This window comes from Rattus norvegicus, chromosome 15 (assembly GCF_021556685.1).
Source record: "Rattus norvegicus strain SHRSP/BbbUtx chromosome 15, alternate assembly SHRSP_T2T, whole genome shotgun sequence".
Classification (NCBI taxonomy): domain Eukaryota; kingdom Metazoa; phylum Chordata; class Mammalia; order Rodentia; family Muridae; genus Rattus; species Rattus norvegicus.
In genome coordinates this window covers 78,177,787-78,201,144 of record NC_141548.1, presented here as the reverse complement: position 1 = coordinate 78,201,144, position 23,358 = coordinate 78,177,787, and the positions used below count along the sequence as shown (strand labels likewise).

Here is a 23,358-nt window from a genome sequence, read left to right as displayed (position 1 = left end):
GTAGTTCTCTGGTGAAACTGTTGGTGTCGCTTAAATACACTATCATATCATCTGCAAATACTGATATTTTGATTTCTTCCCTTCCAATTTGTATCCCTTTGACCTTCTTTTGCTGCCTGACTGTTCTGGCTAGGACTTCAAGTACTATACCGTGAAAGTAGGGACTGTCTCTGTTCTGTTGCCTGCTTTTACATTCCAATGTTACCCAAGTTAAGCTGCATTTTTCTTGCTATCCCAAATCCTCCATCTTTCATTTTTAATTTGTCTTTAACATATAAAGACTGAAATTTATTTCAAGGAGTCTCTTCCCTACTCTTTACCTATCTGGGCTTCTTTTTTTTTTTTAATTTGAAAGTTCATTTGCTTTTTAAAATTGTAGCCCAAGTAACTGAGTTTTTTGCTGATGCTTTGTCAGTACTTTCCTATGCTCTAATGCCTTCCTTGTCTCGAGTGATTTATGTTTGAGCAGCTTAGAGCCCAAATTGGGTGATGCCCTTTTAGTGATGTTTTACCCAGGCTCATTGGTTGTGGCGTGAGAACGCCAACATTGTCAGGGCAAGAAAACAGATGAATTTCAAAGCCAATAAAATAAAGGAGATAGAGGCCATCACCTACAAGACCATTTTGTTCAGTGTTTACGCACATGGATCATAGGTATTGCTTGGCCCTATATCACACAGGTGAGCATAGGATAGGTGTGTGTGTGTGTGTGTGTGTGTGTGTGTGTGTGTGTGCTTGTGCTCGAGAGTGCGCCTATGTGGGCTTTGATTTGTCACCTTGCATTTCCCATTCTGTGAATGAAGAGTTACAAATTACAAATGCTTATGGTTCACAAATTTCATTTCCTTTTCCCAGGTGTAGCTTATTAAGGTAAGAAATTTGACTTCCCCTGGAGAACAGAGAAAAGTGTGCAAAGCTACATTTTCACAGAGTATTAAGAAGACAGATGAAAGTGGATTTCCTCTGGAGGATGGAGGTGACAATAAAATGAAAGTTTGAGGACCAAAGTCCCAGCTTTGACAGCACCAATATGCTTGGCTCAGCTGCCCATCACAATAAACCATTTTTTTTGCAGTTGTCACCTGTTTTTAATTTGTTTTCCAGTCACTCTGTCAAGCTGCTCTGCAAAGGCTGAGCAGTTCCCAGTGAACAGTGGTCATAGCGCCCAAGCAGAGGCCACAGGCTATGCAGATTTCTCCTTCGAGCTTCACTCAGTGTCTCCTTCCTCCCTTCCTTCCTTGATTCCAGTCTTTCATCCCCACACAAAGGTATTTGTCTCCTATAGGCTTCCAGTTCCCTCTACAAATCCTTCATAGGTGGACTTCTCTGCAAAGGATCGAAGGCCTAATAGTTCTATCATGTTAGACTTCTCCAGCATTTCTTTCTTCTTTCTCCAGAGCTCACCTTCTCGGCCTGCTCTAGGCACTCATGAATAGCTCCAGGTTCCAATCATAGGCAGTCCTGACAAGGCAGCAGACTTCTTCATCAATGTGTGCTGGGCAGGTGTCTCTCTGTATGGCTTCTCCACCATGGTTTTGCCTTGTCTGAGAAAGTCAAACGATACATTAAAAAATGTACAGTCTGGGCATAGGTACTCTCTTTGTGACATTTCTCAGGTCATCCTGATCCCCTGTAGTAGCTAACCTCCCTCCCAGCAGAATATACATTCTGTCATATACCTGCACCCCTGTGTAGAGGTACTTCTCACAGGGAAGGTACTGGGCATAGCCAAGATCTTTGTCCCAAGGTATGACAGATACCTTCAACAGAGGGTTCCAAGACCAACACTACCACTGCTTTCTCAGCCTAGTGGTTGGCTAAATTGTATTTTTATTGGATTATAAGACCTGGGTTTTCTTCTCAAGCCTTTTAATGACCCACTTGATGGCTTTCTTCAAGTGTGGCTCCTGGGCAGAAGGAGCAAGACAGCAAGCAGCTATCATTGCTGCTTCATTGAATACCTTAGAAATATTAGCACCAGCGAAGCACCAAGTAAGAGCTACTTACTAGCTTCCAAAAGCAACAACAACAAAAATAAAAACAAAACAAAACAAACAAAAAAAACAAAAACAAAACAAACCTTCAGTGAGGCTTTCATCTACCTAGAGTGTAGGTAAGTAGACCTTGAAAATGGAGGCACTGATTTTGTTATCAAGGGGATCAATATAGATCTGGACGTCAACCTATCTAGGGCATGCCAGGGATGTGTCCACAATATCAGAGCAATTGAATCCAGCTAGCACTATCACATTAGTGGTAGAAGTGAACCCATCCATCCCCATTACCACAAGCACCTGCTGATCACTATGTCCTCCCAGGCAACTATGACCTTGCCTAAGTCTTGATATTGCTTTGAGGAAACTCATAATCTCTTAATTTCCAATTGGCTTTCTTTACAACTAGCCACATCTGTGAATTGACATCAGTGTTACTCTTTAAGATCTTGGCTGTTGGCTCTCCAAACCAAAGAGACCTCCTCCTTGCCCACCATGGCCTGTCCCCATTGGACTCTTTTCATAGCAAAGAGGAGGATGACAACCAGAACCAGGGTAGGTACCAAGCTTTGGGGAAAAGAGCCATCCATCATTCTCAGTAGCATGGGTTAGTGTAGCATAGTTGGTGGGTTCAATCCCCAGCTCACACTGAGTCAACTGGAAGTTACAAACACTCAAAAGGTAGGAACACCACCAATGTTACTTCTAGGATCTTGTCTCAGGAACAGAAATAACTCAAATTGCTTATTCATATATTCCAGACTGTCCATCAGTCTTCTGGCCAGATAATACTCTATAAATACTCTTTTTATTGATCTTTAAAATACAAACATACAAATGCAAGCGCCACAGTTTCCTACAAGGTAGCCAGACTACCCAAATCCTTGTAGTCCCAAGGAAACTCCCTTCTGCATCCATTTTCACCACACAGTGATTTAGGTTACCACCCCTCTTGCCTCCATCTCCTCTGGGTCCAGCACAGAATGTAGAATTTGATACTAGCAAAATTGATTCAGAAATTGCAGCCCTGTGATCAGAGCTGAGAGCTTTGAGAAAGTTGTTGCTCTTCTCTCTGAGTGAAAAAGTTGAAAGGAAATACTTTGTGAGCAGGGTTTAAAAAGATGTGCCTTGACAGAGTGAGGGCTCTTGGATCTGAACTCCAGGGCTCAGTGGCCACTCCCAGGAATGCTGAGGAAATCAGGGCCATCAAGAATGTGACCAAAGGTGTTGCCTATTTGAGCATAACAGACCAGAGGTCTGAAAACACTTTTGGGGATATAACAGGAAACAGAGTGCACTACACTAATTAGAATGATGTTGAGCCCAACAGTGTGGGGTCTGAGAAAAACTGTGGTGCTTCTGCTAAATGGCAAGCGGAATGATAGCCCTTCCTTTGAGTCTTGTTTTTCAGCCCTCCTAGATACGTTAGTGTACTCTGTAAGTCCACAGTTTGTTCTGAAAAGTAAAATATGTAAAAAAATAAAAAAGAGTTTATTTTTATTTCATTTCATTTTATTTTATTTTTGGTGCTGTTGAATATCCTGGGTCTGTATTTCTTCCATTCTCATTATTCTTAAATCAAAACAAATTTGCATACAAGAGCCCAGCATAGCTATTCTCTGAGATGCTCTACCAAATACAGACTGACACAGGTGCAGATGCATATAGGCAACCATCCTTCTAAGGTCAGGGACCTTTATAAGAGTTAGGGGAAGGACAGAATGACCTGAAGGGAATGGAAACTCCACAGGAAGATCAACTGGGTCAACTAACCTGAACCCCTGGTAGCTCCCAGACCAAGCCACATACAGAGAGCATACATAGGCTGGTCTGAAGCTCCTGGAACATATGTAGTAGAGAACTTCCTTGTCTGTCCCCAGTGGGAAAGGATGTTCCTAATCCTGTAGAGACTTGATGCCCCAGAAAAGGACATGCACCCATCTCAGAAGTTAAAGCTTGGGGAGATGAAATGAGAAACTCTGGGAGGTAGGGACCTGGAGTGGGAGCTATATTTGAGATGTAATAAATAATAGATAATAAATAAAATGTAAAAATCATTTGGGAGGTTTTGAACACAGCCTTGGAGGAAATGAAAGTCTTCCTTGTAGAGCCAGCTCCTGCAAGAAGACTCTGGATAATATGGCTGAGCAGGACACCTGCCCTCATGCTGCTCCAGACCATCCTGCAGCTTCCTGCACCACCTCCACATCACCACTGCTTGGAGAAGGCCATCTAGCAGCACTTGACAGCCTGACACTCTGACCAGACCTTGACAGCTGGTGTAAAGTCCCCTGCTCTCACCTGAGTGGGAATCTGACCAGACCTTGACAGCTGGTGTAAAGTCCCCTGCTCTCACCTGAGTGGGAACCACCTTGCTTGTTTGTTTGTTTTAAGCAGTGTCAGGATGTACTAGGTTTAGATGACAGAAAAATGAAATGCCCTTGACAGCCTAACTGATAAGTCTGGCCTCTATTTCCTTCTTTCCTTTAACAGACAAGCAGTGGCACATGCTTTGCTGCTAGTGCTCCATGTCTGGCTGTCTGTGCCTGGCTTTCTTATTGGTGTATTTTTGAAGAAGTGTTACCAAGAGGCATTCTAATAAATTCGTGTGTGTTCTTCCTTTTCCTGAAAAGACATCTGAGAAGTAACATTGGTTGTGTTGACACCTGTTGTGACCTCAAGTCAGCTGAGTGCGAGCTGAGGATTGAGCCCACTAACCAGGCTGTAGTAATATGCAGCACACAGGGATAGCTAAGCAGTCCTAGACTGTGCATGACCCTGTTGATCATTTTCTCAAGTTCCAGGTCTGCACATTTTCAAGGAGTAAGGTTGCTATCCTGCGTTTACATGAACAATTCAACCTGCTTCCTATAAGATTATAATTTTGTCAGTGGCTTGCAACCCTGGCATTTACAGATAAGTGTCCTCATCTCACATGTGGTCATATTGACTGAATTCTGCCATTCTGGGAATCTGATCTTAAGGGAGATTTAAACAACATTATGTATCTTTATGACTACTGGTATTTAGGCAATCACTGAGTGAATATCAAGGTTATGGGGAGTCAGAAGGGAAATGCTGATTTCAGGAGAGAGACTCAAAGGAAAGAAGGTTGCAAGTCCCCACAATAATTTAGCCAGCTAGTGTGTCCCCATGAGAAAGAGATTATTCCTAGTACAGGAATGACAATTTCTGACCTGTCTGGGAGATGGCTTCACTCACTTATTCTTTTTTCAGTCTATTAAGTAAGAAACCAATGACATATTATTCAGATGCAACCCTTTAGAAATTTAATGCCCTTAGAGTGAACTGGAAATAGTGGATAATTTATTAGGATGCTTTCTGGTAACACTTTAAAAAAATAAAGATACAATGCACAGGTAGTAAAACACTAGAGACCAGCAGAAAGGCATGTGTCGATGCTTAGTTATTAAGGGAAGAAGTAAATGGGGACCAGACTCATCAGTTAGGCTGTCAAGGACATTTTATTCTTCTGTCACCTAAATCTAGTCACACTGCTCATTTAATCAATGTCTATAGACACCATGCTATCTTCTATATATATTTTAATTGTAACAAATGAAGTAATGATTGGAAGAAAATTAAATCCACCACAGGTAACCATTAGCATAACCTCATAATACTGTCTTCCATAACTATGTCAAGTTCAGTCAACAGACATTGCTTGCAAGGCTGTTTTATGGATACTTTGAGTCCTTTCCCTAACACAGGGTTATAGTAGCATGCTGGTCATCATTGTGGTACATAACCTTCATAGCGGGGTAAAACCGTTGATTGGTTCCCTCCTGTGGAAGCATGCATGTTTTCTTCCTTTATAATAACATCCGTCTTTGAAGAAAACGATTCATCCAGACACCATTACTGATGCCAAGAAGAGCTTACTGACAGGAACCCAAGCTATCCCCTGAGAGGCTCTGCCAGAGACTAACAAATACAGATGCAGACTTACACAGGCAAACATCAGACTGAGCACAGGGACCCCAATGGGGGGGTGGGGTTAGAGAAAGGACGGAAGGAGCTGAAGGGGTTTGCAAATCTATAGAAAGAACAACAATATCAACCCCCACAGCTCCCAGTAACTAAACCACCACCAACAGAGTACACATAGTGGTAGTGGTGTGGGGGAGTCCCATGGATATGTAGCAGAGGATGGCCTTTTTGACCCGTTGGTCCTGTGGAGACTCAATGACCCAGCATAGGGGAATGCTAGGGCACTGAAATGGGACAGGGTGGGTGAGGGTTCACCCTTAGAGAGGGAGGTTGTTTGTGGAGGGAAAACTGAAATGCAAATAAATAAAATTACCAAGAGCTGAAGGGGCTGCAACCCCATAATAACAACAATGGCAACCAACCGGAGCTCCCAGAGACTAAACCACTACCCTAAGACTATACATGGACTCACCCATAGTTCCAGCTGCATATGTAGCTGAGGATGGCCTTGTTGGGCACCAATGGAAGGAGAAGCCCTTTGTCCTGCCAAGGCTGGACTCTTGTGGGAAGGGTGAGGAGGGGACCACCCTTAGAGAAGAAGGGGCTGGGGATGGAATAGGGGGCTTATCTCCAGGAAATAGGGAGGAAAGGGAATACCATTTGAAATGTAAATAAAAAAAATCCAACAAAAAATAAATTTTGGCTAATGAACTTGTTTAAGTAAAAAAAAAAAAACAAACAAAAAACAAAAATATTTACAGTCAGATACATATTTTAACATCTACCCAATTAAGTTAGATTTACTTCTTGATCCAATATTAAAAGCCCAGAATTTGTAAATAAATTCCAACATCTCTAAATTCATTGGTTATAATAACAGTATTTACTTGTCATCTCACAAGTTTAGTCATATTCATTTATTTATCCAGATCCCAGGAGGAAGAAGATAAAAGTTAAAAGTTATAAAGTCTCACATTTAACTTGAATTATGGTAAAAATTCTCCTGTATTTATTACCAACTCCTTTTTATTATTATTTAAAATACTCTTCTGTCATAAATTAATCCCATCCACAGTTTCCCTTCTCCTTACTCCTCCCAGCTCCCCTTCACCTCTCCTTTCCCCAGAAGCATTTTCCCCTTCAGAAGAGAGCAGGCCTCCAAGAGCCTACACTCAGACAGAACAAAGTAAGATCCAATAAAACAAACCACAGTCCTCATATCTAGGCTGGACAAGGTACACCAATGGGAGCAAAGGGGTCTCAAAAGCAGGCAAATGAGGGAATGGGAATTATAGGAATTGGAGGATGCTGACCGAGGTCAGAGGGCAAAAGGAGAAGATGGGACACGAGAATAATCAGAATGTATTGTGCATATGTATTTTCAGTACACAAATTAACCTTAATTAATTATATTTATAAACTAATTACTTAAATGGAAGAAAATTATAGAAACAGTGAAACTGTTAACTGCCCTCATTATTACTCTGTACATGCATATGTAACCAATAAATGGCATAATTAAAACAATAATTCATAAATAATAATCATAAAACAAAATAAAACATAGATCGAACCTAACTTTTAATCTATATTTATATGAAATTCTATGAAACAAAATATAAGAATCGAAGAATAATATGAAATATGGTAAACAGACATGCACATACTTTCCTTTTTGAAGGGGATACAAAGATCATTAGTCAATTTTCTGATTTCCCACAGAAGCAAGGTTCAGTTCGCAACACCCATGTCTTCTGGCAGCATATGACAATTTGCAAGCCCAGTTCTAGGTTATCAGTTGCCTGCCTATTTCTGGCCTATGCAGAATACATATTGCATACATTCACACAGATGCACGAACACATGAATAATGTTTAAATAGACCATTGGCGTGAGTATTGTATGTAAACACTCACTTTTAGTTTTTTATACTATCATCTCATTCTTTTAATAGTTATCAACTAATTGTGCAAATCTGATATAGAAAGTTCAGTCCTGAAAGTAAGCATTGAGTGAAAGCTGCCTTTCACTGCTGTTTTCAAGTACACAGGTAAGGCCTTCATTTGGAATTTCAACTCCAGCTGTATGATTCACTCCCTTCCCCCTTTTATTTGGCGAATGGCCAAGTTGGCACTTTAAGTCCATCTGGAACACCTCAAGCATTCAGTTCGTCTATTAACTTATTACCAAGCTCGGCATATGAATTTTCAGACTATTGGTGAAGCAGAAAAAAAAAAACTAGGTAAGTGGACTTAAATAGAAGGTCATGTTCATTAGAAATATTGAAAAGACCTTCCTGGTTTTTGATATTTGATAGTGTCTGTGTGCTTTTGTATTTGATGTCAGATTATTATAAATGAGCTTTACTGTAACTTTGTAATAAAATAGTATAGATAAAAAGAAATGAAATCATTACTGTGACCAGAAGAGGGCGACCTTGTAAAATTATTTGAGGCAAGAATTTACAAGAATTCTTATGTTAGTACTAAGCTAAATTAAAAGAATATATTAAAGTTCCAGAAATTACTTTTTTCCACAATTAGATGACAATATTGCAAAGTTCTTCTGAGGATATGAAATATAGCTTTATATTTATATGCACACACATGCAATGTGTGTGTAAACACACACACAATATTAATTCATTTAAATTAATTTAACTAAATTTAAATCCTTTGTATTATAAATGCTTTGAAAACCATGTCTAGATATGTCACCATGACATACAAAAAGAACAGCTCTGCCATTATTGCCATTAACTTTAATTGATTTTACGCAAAGCCAAATTATATAATCTCTCATATAAAAACAGAAAGGTACACGTGTTTGTGTGGAAATGTGTATAGATTTATATTGTAAAATAAATTCATTTATCTTCGCCTATCTTGCCAGTTATAAAATTCCTGAAAGCGTCACAGATGGGACACTAATTATACCACCTGGCGACTTTCACTTGATGAATTTGTGACATGATATGAAGAGAAGTTTGTCACAGACTATTATTAATGTTCCTCCTAATCAATTCATAAAACCAAGTAATAGGCATGTGCTCCCTTTTGAATGCCAACAATAGCTTTTACATACTTCTCTAGGTTCCTCCAACTGATCCTTCAACTTGTAGAAAGATTCTGATGATTATCGATAATGATGCTATCAATTCTTTGATCACTTACAACCCTATATCCATGAGTCGTGGATTGAGGACTATATAATGTTTGCTTCATTCAATTATCAAATGTATCAGTTTTTGGCTTTCTGTTTCAGGTTACACACTTTCTAATCTCAATTGTTCCTTTGAGGTCAAGCGAATCTTGTAGGGGTGGAGACTAAAAGATGGCTGAGTGGGTCAAGTACTTTGCCATGTACAAAAGAGGCCCTTAATTCGAATCCTCCTGTAAAATAAAGAGGTAGTTTGTGTGTCTGATCCATAATCACCTGTGGTGGTAGTGGGGGAAAGGCAGACACTACTCGGACAATCATGGGCCAGCTACTCTGCAGTACGTGACAACAAGCAACAAAAATATTGTTTGGAATCAAAAGTGAAACATTTCTCTTATACCCAGGTGTCTTGATACTTCCCAGGAAGTGACACCATGTGGAATATTGTGGAACCTTCGGGCTATCAAATCTCTCAAGAGGAAAGTGTCACAGGAAGTGGGATTGGAGGCTTTGTAAGTCAGTCACATTTTCTTTTCACTCTCTGTTTCCTGAGTGCTGAGGGAATGTGGACAGTTCTTTTCCTGCCATCTATGCTGCCTGCTTCACTTCTTCTACTTGTAATGGTGTATCTCCATGGAGCTTTATAGGCAAAAGTGGACAGTTTCTCTCTTTCTCTTTGTCTCTCTTTCTGTCAGTCTCTGTCTGTCTCTGTCTCTCTCTCCCTTCCCTCCTTCCCTCCCTCCTTCTCTCTCTCTCTCTCTCTCTCTCTCTCTCTCTCTCTCTCTTTCTCTTTCTCTCCATAAAGGTGTTTTGTTAATGTAGTTTTTCATGGCACAGAAAAGTAACTAAATCGTCCTGTCTCAAACAAGGCAAAGATGAGGAACAATACCAAAGTTTGGTTTCTGATCCTACACACGCATGTGGTGGTGCATGTGCACTCAAATTCATATGAAGAAGCACAGAAAGAAACAGCTCTGTCATGATCAAACTTCCCGATAGTTATCAAAAATGAATGAAGCCCAAGTGCAGATACTACAGGAGTCTATCCCTTAAGAACCTGTTTCGAAAACTTCTAAATTCAAAACTGATTAAAATCTATTTTTTTTCTGGAATCCACATGATTTTGCTCCTACATAGGAACTATTTGTCTACTATAGAAAGAGTTATAGTTCTAGATACTTACAGAGCTTCCTGGCATTGGCCATGGGTTTCCTTTATTTCAATTTAATATCACACTCATTGAATTATCTGAAAATAAACAGCTTTGCATGGCTAACACATTTTAAAGTTATTATAAGTGGGACTTGTATATTTTCCATAACAGTGTTATTGAATGTGAATGAGTCTTTATTATCAATGTCACCAACTTATTTTGAAGTAAATGAAAACAACTATTTCAGTGGAAAAATTTCACCATAATACAGAAGATAAAAGTAATATAGTAAAATAAACATTTTTAAGATTATATGAGGGTTACTTCATTACAATTCAAACCAGTTTGTTGAGAGGAGAGTTTGTTAGGAAACACATGCCAAGTGACTCCATTGATAGAATGATACTATGTGGAAAACCATCAGTATGTAGATGAATTAGATACCAGTATAGTAAAAGGACCAAAGTATATGTGATGTCGATATACCACATAATACTAATTTTAGTTATCTCTTGAAAATATACAGAATTCTAGTCCTATATTTACGACATAAATTGATCATTGAGGTATTTGGATTGCTTTATATACCTAGTTTGTGTCTTAAATGCAATTCAAGTTTACTAGGAGTGCATTATTTTAAAACATACTCTTTATTACTTGCTGTTTACCCCAAATTACAATTTAAAATTAATTTTTTAATTTATACTATATTTACTTGTTTTATATCTTTTTTGTGTGTAAGCATGTTTTGTCTGAAGAATGTATATCATATATGTGCAATGCCAATGGAGTACAGCAGAGAGAAGAAAGTTTCAGATCCCATGGGACTGAAGATACAGTTGTTAGTTACATGTGAGTCCTGGGAATTGAACTTAGGTCCTCTAGAAGAGCCACCAGTGTGCTCTTAAGTGACCCATCTCTTCAGCTCCCACTTACACTTTAAAAACCTTATCAAATATGTCTATAATAAAAGGTAAAGGAATACAACTTGTAAAAAAGAAATTTTGTCTTTACATATCTTTATATACATTGTTTTCAAAAAGAAGAATCAATGACAAAAAGGTGGAAGAACACCGGAGTTTTTACTGTTCCATTGTTGAATGATGTATACATTTCCATTTTCAAAAAGAAAAACCTTTACTTCATCCTTAAGTATTTTGTTTTTTATTGAATATTTTATTTATTTACATTTCAAATGTTATTCCCTTTTTTTAACTCTCCACAAACCTCCTGTCCCATCCTCCCACCCCCTGCTTCTATGAGGGTGCTCCCCTACCCACACACCCACTCCCACCTCACCGCCCTAGCATTCCCCTACACTGGGGAATCTAGCCATCAGAGGACCAAGAGCCTCTCCTGCCATTGATTCCAGATAAGGTCATCCTCTGCTACATATGCAGCTGGAACCATGGGTCCCTCCATGTGTACTCTTTGGTTGGTAATTTAGTCCCTGGGAACTCTGGGGCATCTGGTTGGTTTACATTGTTGTTCTTTCTATGGATTATAAACCACTTCAGCTCCTTCAGTCCTTTCCCTAACTCCTTCACTGGAGTTCCTGAGCTCAGTCCAATGGTTGGCTGTGAGCATTCACCTCTGTATTTGTCATGCTCTGACAGAGCCTCTCAGGAGACAGCCATATCAGACTCCTGTCAGCAAGCATTTCTTAGCATCTGCCATAGTGTCTGGGTCTGGTGCCATTGATTAACAGCTCATCTAACTCATGTCATCCTTGACTTTTACCATCTTGCTTAGCATTGTCAGAAGACACTATCTGCTTTCTTGTCCTTAAGCACATATTATATATGGTATCTTTATTACAGACATGTTTATTAGCAGGAATATTCCATAGACTTTACTTGAATCCCCTTGCTTCTTCTTTTAAAGCCACACATGAATAATCCCAGCATTACAGAGGCTAAGATATAGGGGCAGCCATAAATTTGACATTACCCTGGGCTATAGAATGAGAGCTACAGGCCAAAATGAACTGGCCAAAATTGTGTAGCAAGACTCTGTATCAAAAGCAGAACTAGAGTCATAAAGATAGCTAGAACTAGAGTCATGGCTACTGTGTTAGCTTACAGACATGAGTAGGATCCCCAGAACATGTATATATATGGTTGGATGCAATAGTGTCATTCAGAAAAACAGCAAAAGCCAGGGAAATCCTGTCTCAGAACAAGATGGAGGTGAGAACGGGCTCCTGGTGGGCTTCAAACTCCTTGTCTTCCTGTCTCAGGCTTCCCATTTCAGGATTTCAGATATATATGAAATTAACATACTGATCCTACACAAATTAAATGTCCTTCATTCTGTCCTAAAGAAAAACATACATAATTAAGCAAATACCTACCATTATAAATATTATTCAATGATGATGTGTTTAAATCTATGTGATACAAAATGAAAGGTTGAGTAGATACATCTGCAGAACTTATGTTTGTTTCTTTGTTTTGAAGCAAAACTTTTATATAGAAACATTAAATTAAGCACCACATGTAGAACAAAGTTTCAAGGAGAAAGCAATAGAGTAAAATGACAGGCTAAAGTTCCGCCAGTAATATCAATTCATTCATCTCCGGTGAGCTTTATGTACTTGCCATTGCTCTTTACTGGTCTGAACAGTTCTGAAGGTTTCAGAGAATTTCTGGAAAAAGTTCTCAGTAAAAATGATGACCCTAAGCTTTGATTTATTTTTAATTGCTCCAATTTTTAAAATTCTTCTGTGTACAGTATCTTAATCATTCGAAATACAAATATCTCTAAAAGTCCTGATATTCATTAGGCTGTGGTCCTGTATACAATTTGCATTTCTTTTGTTTTCTGTGTTACCTGAACTTAGTGTAGGATATGCACACTATCACTTTAGGTTGAATATCCCTGAAAATAACACAATCCTTAGAGAGATTTAAATAATCTAAATTGTAAAAGCTTAGCTATCAACTATTAACCAATTAAACAAATGTTAAGTTTCATGCAAGCTTAGAACTCAGGATCTTCACTTTTTTTTAATTTTATTAATCGGATACTTTTTATTTCCATTTCAAATGCTATCCCCTTTCGAGGTTTCCTATCCATAAATCCCCTATCACATCGACCCTCTCCCCTTTTTCTCCCCCACCCATTCAACCACCCCTTTCTGCCTCCCCGCCCTGCCATTCCCCTACATTGGGGCGTCCAGCCTTGGCAGTACCAAGGGCTTCTCCTCTCATTGGTGCCCGATAATGCCGTCCTCTGCTACATATCCAGCTGGAGTCTTGGGTTTGTCCATGTGTACTTTGGATGGTAATTTAGTCCCTGGGAGCTCTGATTGGTTTGTATTGTTGTTCTTATGGGGTTGCAAACCCCTTCAGCTCCTCCAATCCTTTCTCTAACTCCTCCAATAGGGACCCTGTTCTCAGTCCAATGGTTGACTTCTTGAGAGTCAGTGGGAAGGTTCATTACCATAAGTCAGGTACAGGGAATGGCTTCTAGTTATGAATGCTTCAGCATCAGGAGCCTAGATAGCAGAGCAAAACAGAGAATAAAAAGGGTTCTGCCTTTTAAACTTATCCCACGTGAACAAGTCTTCTCAAAGCTCAGGTGCTACTGGAAATAACTGGCATCTGATGACCATAGCTATGACAGGGATTATGTCAGGTAAGTAAATGGCCAGATTTCACAATGCAAAATTTAGCACTGCTTGTCTGTTTGCTTGTTTGCTTTTACTTTTACATTTTGTGTGTATGAATGCTCTGTCTGCATCATGCCACATGTCCACTGAGACCAGAAGTGGTCACCAGACCTCCTGGGATAGGAGATAGAAGCAGTTCTGATCCACCATATGGTGCTGGAAAACAAACATGGCCCTGGAAAGCAAACTTGGTCCCTTGGAATAGGAGCCAATGCTCTGAAACACCCCGAAGGACTGGCTTTTAAAGGATGTTCCTGATTTCTGATTATAAAGTCCAGTTTTTGTAAAGGAAAACAATGAGAGATGAAACAAAAAACACTGAACCTATTGTGTGCAATAACCCTTTTTCCTCTTGTCTCAAGTTTTTTAAGTTTGTTAACACTTTCTTCCTAAATTCATCATGTATCTTTTTATGTCCTTGAAAAACTTTGTGCAGAAAATATGACTCTAAAACTATAAAGTTAAGATATTTATAAAATTCATTATAACGGGACGTAAATTGATCTTCCACAATTACATTTAACAAAACCATACCATTAGACTATCATATAAAATAAATGGTTATAGAAATGACTGAAGCAGAAATATGTGCTCAAATGCTTTGACATTATTTATTAATATCAAACAAATATCCGAAACGTAGTCATTGCTGGATTCCAGCTAAAAATGGAGTAAACGTGTTCCCTGGTACCTTGCCTATTCTACAGATTGTTGGAAATAGATTTTATAGGGTTTTGAATTTATATTTTTGTAAGTTACAGTATATTTAAGATTTTTAGATTTGTTAAGTACTAGAGTTTTGAAACAACCTTTTAATTCGTCTCTGAGTAACTGAGATAAGGAAAGTAAGAGCATAATTTGTACCATTAATAATTCTTTGCATTAAGATAATGCTTTGGGCTTATTATATAGTTTAAAGCTACACAGTATTAACTAGTTATGTTTATAACTAGCTTTTAAAGTCAAAATAAATATTTTATTCGTGTGTCTGTATTCATTTCTTCAATCATAAATAAACTATCATCTCTATTAGCTAAATAAAAAAAATGAAGACATTGGGGATTTAGGGGTTTGGGATTTAGATCAGTGGTAGAGCACTTCCCTAGCAAGCACAAGAACCTAGGTTTGGTCCTCAGCTCCAAAAAAAAAATTGAAATTACAGGGGCCATGAATGTTATCACAGCATCATGTAAAATATATTAATGTATAATATAGTAATCATATAAAATTTTAAAATAAAAATTATAGAATTATAGTAACTATATAAAATAAAATTTAAATTATAGTAATATAAAATATGATAATTTACAGAATTTATATAGCTTATTATAGACATTCTAAGAAAGATTGCAAATTAAAATAATTTAAAAGAAATTCAATGCAAACTTATTAAGAGGCACTGAAGCTAAAAAGATATATTTATCTGACCTTTTTCTACATATTACACTATTCATGAATTTCTAAGTTCATGCATATTTGTTTCAATTTTAAAGATTAGTTTCACTGCATTTACACTGCCTTGTAATATTTTTATATAAAGAACATTAGAAATTCTCAGTTATTATATAATACAGTTACTTTGATTGGTCTAATAATATACTTGTATATGTACCGTTAGTTTTACTAATGTCATATTTTCAAGCGTTTTTAAAATCACATTGTGTATGTATTTATATGTTCTTTTGTGTGTATAAGGGTATGTGAGAGTATGTATATGTGTGCATGCATGTTGCAATCAGAGTTCTGTGTTACATGTCTCATTAAATCTTTTTCAACTATTTTTTTATTGATATAGGTTTTCTCATCCAAAATTCACAGATAGAAGTATACTGGCTGACCAATGAGCAATGGCATTCAACTTGCCTCGGCCTTAAAGAACTGACCTTAGGAATCTTCTCAGAATTCCTACAGCTGCTATGTGGTAGTGCTGGACATCTGAACTCTTTTGTTCTTCCTTTCTATAGAAGCCATCTTGTCTTCCAAGGCATCTTACCAGTTCTCCAATATTTATAGACTTCTAAATTGAAATCTTCATCCAAGATAGTCTTGCAGAGTTTCCAGTCAGGAAAAGTTTGTATTTTACTCATAAGATTTGCTTTCAAGCATCAATGTGGACCAACATTTTTTATTTATTTAGCTGATGCTATCTCCAGATGCTTGAGTAAAAGTTGCTCTGTTTAAGGAGAGTTGTCAACATTTGACAGTTTCATAGTAATTGATTAGATTAGAATCCGAAGGCCAGATGTAATAGTTCAAAATTGTCTAAGTTTTCTTCATTATGTTTATAGACAATTCAAGGTATGTATTTCAGATGCATGGCATATTTAGCATAATATCTTCTTAGAAATCCTAGAGTAACTTGGAATAATCACACCTGAACCATTTCAATGAGTTCTTGATATAGGAATGCTTGACTCCTCAATCTAGGATGATTATTATACTATTTAATAACATGTTAATAATTAATATTTCTTATAATTGTAATCATAATCAGTGTTGATAATTTTCACAGGCATGTGGTCATAAATATTAAACGCGTTATGAAATGTTTCTTAATCAGTGAAATCTAGTCACAATTATCATATTTGAATACTTGAAAAATGATGTTTAATTTCCAAAGTCTCTCTTCCATACCTACATTTGTGACATGGTTTGTCACATTGAATATTTCTCTTCTCCTTTATTCCAATTATTCCTGGTGGTCTTTTCCCTTGGAAGTGCTGTTTTAGTATCCCAAATAACTGTTTGTTTTCTAATAGGAGGTAGAAAAAGAGTAGAGCTCAATGGTAGGGAAGTTCTAGAGGAACTGAGAGAAATAGAATGAAGGGAAACCAAAATCATGATATAGTATATGAAAAAAAAAGTTATTTTCAATAGGAGGGGAGTAGAGAAGACTGAAGCCGGAACAGTAGGTATGGTATAGCTCACTCTGTTTGGTATCTTGTCTATGTTTCCCTCCTATTACTACACTAGCCCTATGCTTTCCACCCAATGCCAGTAAATTGCAAGTGTTACTATGTATGGCTTGTGATTTCCCACCTCTCAAAGAGCTACTTCTTTTTATTAACACCCTTCGGAGACATCAGGAACTAGCCCCTTCTCTTTGTAAGAGCTTTGTTCCTAACTCTATGGGGCACCCAACTCAGCATAAGCACATTAAGCAAACATAAGCCTTTCAGATCCAGGGTAAGGCTCCCCTTCCTCTCCTGCAGGTATTCAAATTTTAATAATCAGGGCTATAGAATGGCTTAGTGGTAAAATGGAAAAATGGATACCTATACCAGCTCCCCCAGAATCAGTGTAAACAACTGCTGTTTCGGTGCACCCCTAGGCCAGCAAGGACAGGTGTATGCAGACTACTGGAGTACATTTGACAGCCAGCCTGGGGGCAAAAATGAACTTCATTTTCAATGTCTCAAGAATACAGAGAGCAGTGGAAGAGAGGCAATGGACAATGGTAAAAGCTGAGAAAAGGAAGCAACCATTTTATCCAGAAAAGTTGGTTGGGTCGATAGTATCACTATAAGCAGAGAACCTAGAATACTGGGTCCAGTAATCAAATAGAAAGTGAAATCTGAGTAGAAAATCACAGCAGAGTACAAGGGATATTTGAGGAAATTACAGAGTGATTTCATGATATAAAATCAAACAATGTAGTATAAGCCAATGCAAAATGAAAATCAAAAAATATAAAGAGTTACACAGAAGTAAAACAATGGGAAATTTGACAATATACAAAGTTTTAGAGATGGTAGAATACAGGGCTTATCATTGTCAGCTACACAACTCTGGAGTGCTAAGGTATGAAACACTGTCACAGTGCAAATTGACTAATACATCAGCTTTTTATGATTCTGTGAGTAAAACCAATCAAAGCAGGAGCCCTATTTGAAACTTCTTGGCAAAACACGAAGGCATTTCTTGAGTTTCTTTGAAAATTCCAGGTGTTCTTTTTAGAAATTATTCTTTTTCAGAACTGCCTAAAAAGTTGAAGTAAACCAATTTTCAGATTTTCTATTTTATTTAATTTTTTACTTCTTCCAAACATTCCCTGTTCAAAAATAAATGTTTGATTAGTTCGGAATGTAACCTGAATCTGGCCTCCTTAAAGCATTTCTAAGAAAACGTAATGAGAACCTATTGAGAAGAGATACAGGTTGGAGGCAAAATATAATACGAAGGGTACAGTACTACAGGTTCAGAGTTTTCACAGTATTATTCAACACAAGTTTTGCTCACTCCACATGAGAAATTACCTGATAGGTGAATTAGCTGTACCATCTCGGTTAAGAAGTCAGGCTTCTCTCCTTTCTCTGGCATTGAAATGTTTCTACCTTTTGCGGAAATATTGATTTTATTATGGGTGACAGATCCTATTCCTGTCTTCTCTCCTGTGGTGCCAATTTTTTTGTTTGTTTCTTGTTTGTTTGTTTGTTTGTTTGTTTTGTCATCGTGTATCATATCTGTACAAATTTGCCATGTGAAATATTCATTCATAAAATCAACTCATGGCAATATACAGGTTGAAAAAGGTCACAAGGATTATGCAAGGACATACATTGCATTAGAATCCCATGATGCCTCACTCTGAAACTCGAAACTCTACAGGTACATAATCACCTAGAATACCACTTAGATTTATAACTCTTTAAAATTAGGATTCTATTACTATTATTATTATCATCATTATTGTTGTTGTTATATTTACATTGAGGATTTTTGTAAGGAGAAAGTAGGAGACTTTAAAGATACTGTATCTTGACTTTCATGATTATTTAGGATTATTAAAGATTTTTTTTGTGTGTGCCTTAGTTTTTTTCTAGAAAGTGAAATTAATATTGTTGGATTTTTATATCAGTGAGTTACTGGATATGAAAGGATAACATCCTAAAGGATGACTTACGTTATGTTTTTTCTGCGCGTGCACGCGCATGGTGTGTGTGTGTGTGTGTGTGTGTGTGTGTGTGTGTGTGTGTGTATGCTTGGTGCAGTTACTCAAGCAACAATGCACATATGAAGGTCTGAGGGAAACCTCAAATACCATTTCTCATCTTCCAACTTGTTTAAGAGAGTCTCTGTTACTCATACTGTGTATGCCATTTAACCTATTTATGTTTAAAGGAATATTCTCTCTGGCTCTGCTCTGCTGATAGGAGTACAGATATTAAAGATGCATGTTACCATGCTTGGCTTTACTTGCATTCTGAGATTCGAACTCAGGTCCTCTCTTCTGTCCAGCAAGTGCCTCATGTACAAAGGCAGCTTCCCAGCCCACAGGTTTGTTATCCTTTCTTTGTAAGGTTTATTTGTCTTGACCATGTCTGTTTATTTGAAAATCACTCTCAACACTATTCCTAATTAAAACTGGGCCAACTCCAAAACTGTGAACCCCCTTGTGTGATGAATACTGTTGTCGGCTTTGGTTGAGGCATGTGCTTGTGGATATACAATAGAAACGATATCTGAACGCCCAAAAAGAAATCTAAAGCCGACAAGAAGTTAGAAGAGAGAAATGTATTCTCTTCACGGCTGACGGGAGGTAACCGTGCTGACACCTTAGTTTCAGACTTGTACCTTCAGATTTGTGAGGCAGTACATTTCTGCTGCTAAAAGCTGCTGGGTTTTATGACTTTGTTATGGCAACCAGGAAATGCCAATACAGCGGTGAGCAAATGCTTTGGAATGGTATTTTGTTTTATTAGCCTGTACACCATTTAAGTAAGACATGCAATGTCTTAAAGTTATTTGCTTTTATATCTAACTTCATTTTTTAAACTTGCTGTAAGGAAAAAAAATAGTAGTTGTAGTTGGAAGATCATCTTCTTGTCCACTTTTACTTGCTTTGGCCTGGATGGATGTGTATCGTATATGGGGGTAATTGTGCATTTTGTTTTAGTAATAGCTTGGAGTGTGAAACACAGTGTTTAAATTAAGAATTGAAAAAAAATTACCCTGTGCTTTCAAATATTCCTTTCTCCTACAAATAGGATATCTTTTGTAAAAATTAAATATCCACTGAAAATTCTAGTAGTTATATATGATATGTCGTTTCATGGTTTTTTTTTATTTTTAGCATTCAATTTTCTAAGGTCTCACATAGAGTTCATATTTTTGAATAGCATAAGAATTACCTGCACCCACACTTACACTGTTTTAAAACAAGGAGTTCTACATAAATTTAGATTTTATTCTACTACTTTTTCTCCAAGTTTGCAAAACTTACTAAAGAAATGAACAAAAAACACAAAAAAACACACTGGTAAGTTTTCATCTTGAAAAGATGATCTGTTAGGGAGCTATCTTCATTTCAGCACCTTTGACTTGTAAAATTGTTGTATTTTATAGTCCTCATTCTTATTTTATAGATTTACTTAATACAGTCACCATTTTCTAAGAAAAAAAATCATTCTTTTCTAAATAAATCTATACTTTTTTTGTTTGCTTTTCTTCTATTCTTAGCAAAATTCCCCTTTATTTTCTGAAAAGAAAGAGAAATTGGCTTTTTTAATCATCCACTCTACACTATGCCTATGAGCATTCTGAAATCCAACTGGTATTATGAGAAGAATATTTTAAATTATCATATCACACTTAGGTGTATAATAGTTACATGTTTTCTTTCTCTTTCAGCTTAGTGGTCTGATAAAAAACTTGTGCTGTGAAACTTGTGCTCCACATCATGACTTCATTCAAGAAACCTATCCAACTTAGATGTGGATTGGACCACGATTCTTAGGGTCCTGAAAGGCACAATTGTAATCCAGATTAATGTAAAAGCCATACAGAAATCCTGGAGAGGAACAATGACTATGGAGTTTCTGAATGTCAATAGGTTGCTTCTTTCACTGTTCCTCAACAGCTTTGAATGTTGCTACAACAAGAGGTAGAGCAGGCCAGCTTCTGTGATTTAATCAGTGCTTTCAATGTTCACTGTCTCCTAGTTCATTTGCAAGTAGTATGTGTTTTCTTTATTTTGAAGTCTCCTTTGGCATAATTTTGTAAAAAAAGTAAACAGTAAAAAGTCCAGTAATTGATATCAAGGTTCAGTCTAAACTGATCTCTTCTCAGAATCTCAAACAAACAGCGAAAGATTTCTTTGTGATTATACTTTTGCCATATCAGATCCTCAGGTTCTTCTCAAAAGCTCTACTCTGAAATACATTTCCTTTGCTGAACATACATTGAGTCTCAATTTGACCTCAGTAGTATAAAAGAAGCAAATTATGTCTTTACTGGTAAAATTACCTTTATATTCTGTGAATGGTAAAGCAAAACATTATTTTATGGGTTTTATATACATTTCTTGCTCTTTTCTTCTCTTTTAGATTCAAAATTTCAATTACATGATTTCTTTGGATTAAATTATTTGGGCTTCAGTGAGTGGGGCAAATTTCTTTCCAATCAAAATTGTCTTTCCCAGTCCTCCTTGGTATTGCCTTCATATTGGAAATAATCTTACAATGTAGTCCATGTTGTCCTAAAACTTATGATCCTGTTGACTTAGTTTTCCAGATATTGTGATTACTTAGAAATACTACCATACCTGACCAGATCCGTTGACCCTTTAACACAACCACTAAGTGAAAAACAGTGTGAATGATCAGTGTTGATTTCATATACCTTCTCTATGATACATTTGGTAGGAAGGATCTAATCATTTTTACACTGGAGTAATTATTTTCTTAACATGAGTCTTGCAGCTAAGAGTTTAGTGTCCCTAGCTTTACGCTTTGCAAAATCTAAGTGCTATTAATTTATAGAAATGAGAGAAGTGAGAAAATGCCTAGACAAGGGCAGACAAAATTGTATTTATTATTGGTATTTACTTATTAGAATATATGAATTCAGAAAGAAAAAACCTGAAGAGTATTAAAATATAAATTCTAATATTAATCCTTTATCATAATTCTCTAAATATTTTGCCTGATTACAAAAACATTTAACAAGTATCAAGAATATGAAATGGCCACGGCAACTAAAATATTCACTAGTAATATTTCCTGTGCCTGGAGGGGAAAGAAAGATCCAAAGTAACCATCTTTCTTCCCTAATCATTGACACTAAAATATAACTCATATATCTCACTGTAACTAACATCACTGAATTTTTAGGAGACTCCATCAGATATCAAAAGTACCAAAAGTCTTACGAAATTGTCATTCAAAAGACAAAAACAACTACTTTGTTTAAATGCTACATTCATCAATGATCATGCTATGTTTTACGGTGGTCTCTGGTATGCAAGAGAATAGTCAACTTCTTTTAGGGAATGCAAGGAGATATTTGTTACTACATGGAAGCCAGAAAACAAAAGAGTTAGTGAGAAAATGATTCTCAACACAAACATACACATTCAGAGTCTTGCTGCAAGTGGACCATTTTTTCCCAATAGGTTGTACTTCCTACATAGCACATTCAGATAGATACTTACCAGTAAACGTGGCCATTCTCCATAGTTCTCTAACTGACCATTAAGTGTTCATTGTATAAGGTTTTAGGGAATATTTCATATTCAATGTATATATATCTGGGGAAAGAAACTATATATATCATATATGGTGATGAGGTTTATCTCATCAATAATGTTATCTGGTATTGAGAAATCTTCAATTGTTAACAAAATTAGCAACCTGAACAAAACCCCTTTCTAAGGTTTTACCCTTTTGAAAAAGCACCCTAAGGTTTTCTGAAAATTTTCCATTTGATTTTTAAATTAAAATCCAGAAACTATGGTGAAATTGAGGAACACTAAGTCAGATCTACAAAAAATTATTTACATTTTCTCCTTACAAATATTATTATTCATATTTCCTGTTGTAAAAATGAGATTACATGAAATATGATATATTGTGCCTGGCTTCTTTGAACTTACTTTGATATCCTCAATGTTCATTGTCATATTTTCTGTTACTATAGCAAATAACACATCATTAACTTTTGAATAGAAAAAAAACGTATTTACAGCCATGGAGATTATTGTTGATATTTTATTGTATAACATTCTCTGAAACAATGCAGAAGGAACACAAAAAAGTTTTAGCCTAGTATGAACCAACAATGCTCCCATCATTTACAGAAGCAAGAGAAGTGGTTGGAGTCCCAAATCTTCTCAAACACATGCGCGTGGTGACCTAAAGACATCCTCCCAAGTACCACACATTAATGTTAGAACCCATTAACTCATCAGGAACCACTTGTAAAGTGTCTGCAACTTCTCAATAATATTATCTAATAGCATCTTCCTAGAACCTCCACAAAGCAGACTTCAATAAAGAGGGCTTTGGGAGACATTCAAAGTCCAAGCTTCACTCCTTCCTACTGAAACATTTTTACAGTATATCATTCTTTCTGCCTGAATAATATTTTGCATAAATTACTATACTCTGCCTGTTCATAAAGGAAGTTAGGATATTTTCACTTTGTACTTA

General features: G+C 36.9%; 2 pseudogenes; both read right to left on the bottom strand.

Moving 5' to 3' along the window:
- Positions 1-1,279: 1,279 nt before the first annotated feature.
- Afg3l1-ps1 (AFG3 (ATPase family gene 3)-like 1, pseudogene 1) lies at positions 1,280-2,366 on the bottom strand (annotated as a pseudogene).
- On the bottom strand, positions 2,363-22,823 carry LOC148001088 (mitochondrial inner membrane m-AAA protease component AFG3L1-like; annotated as a pseudogene).
- Positions 22,824-23,358: the final 535 nt, after the last annotated feature.